Source organism: Chrysochloris asiatica, unplaced genomic scaffold (genome assembly GCF_000296735.1).
Source record: "Chrysochloris asiatica unplaced genomic scaffold, ChrAsi1.0 scaffold00244, whole genome shotgun sequence".
Lineage (NCBI taxonomy): Eukaryota > Metazoa > Chordata > Mammalia > Afrosoricida > Chrysochloridae > Chrysochloris > Chrysochloris asiatica.
The window spans coordinates 3571260-3572449 of record NW_006408762.1 but is presented as its reverse complement, the minus strand read 5'-3'; positions in this window follow the sequence as shown (position 1 = coordinate 3572449).

Sequence of the window (1190 nt, the reverse complement as noted above, 5' to 3'; positions counted from 1 at the left end):
GAAAGAAATAGATGAATCCAAAATAATAGAGGGGGACTTTAATACACTGCTTTCAAAAATGGATAGAACAACAAGAAAGAAACTTGACAAAGACACAGAAGAACTAAACAACACAATCAACCAACTGGACTTCATAGATTTGTACAGAGCATTCAACCCAACAACTACACAATATACATTCTTTTCAAATGCACATGGTACATTCTCCAGAATAGACCATGTTTTAGGCCATAAAACAAGTCTACATAAATTTACAAATATCAAAATTCTACAAAGCATCTTCTCAGACCACAACACTATCAAATTAAAAATCAACAATAGAAAAACCAAGGAAATCAAGACAAATAGATGGAAACAGAACAACACCCTGCTGAAAAGCGACTGGGTAGTAGAACAAGTCAAACGTGAATACGAAAAATTTCTCGAAATCCATGAGAACGAAAACACAACATACCAAAACCTTTGGGACATGGCAAAAGCTGTGCTAAGAGAACAATTTACTGCAATGAACTCACACATTCAAAAAGAAGAAAGTACTAAAATTAACACATTAATACGGCATCTACAACAATTAGAAACAGACCAACAGAGGGAACCCACAGTCACCAAAAGAAAAGAAATAAAAAAGGTCAAAGCAGAAATAAATAAGATAATAAATAGGAAAACTATAGAAAAAATCAACAAGACAAGAAGCTGGTTCTTTGAAAGAATTAATAAAATCGACAGACCATTGGCAAACCTAACAAAAGGAAGAGATAGAAGACATACATAACACGCATTAGAAATCATATGGGTCACAATGGAACCAAAGGAAATCAAAAGGATAATAACAGAATACTATGAAGAGTTGTACTCCAAAAATTTGAAAACTTAGAAGAGATGGATACATTTTTGGATAAACAATACTTACCTAAACTTACACGCAGTGAAGTAGAAAACCTGAAAAAACCCATAACAAAAGAAGAAATTTATCAGGTCATCAAAAGACTCCCAACCTAAAAAAGTCCAAGCCTAGATGGCTTCACAGGTGAATTCTACCAAACATTTATGGAAGAGCTGTCACCAATCCTACTCAAATTATTCAAGAATATAGATGAGGATGGAAAACGTCCAAATACATTCTATGAATCAAGTATAACCCTCATACCAAAACCAGGGAAGGGCGTTACTAAGAAAGAAAACTATAGACC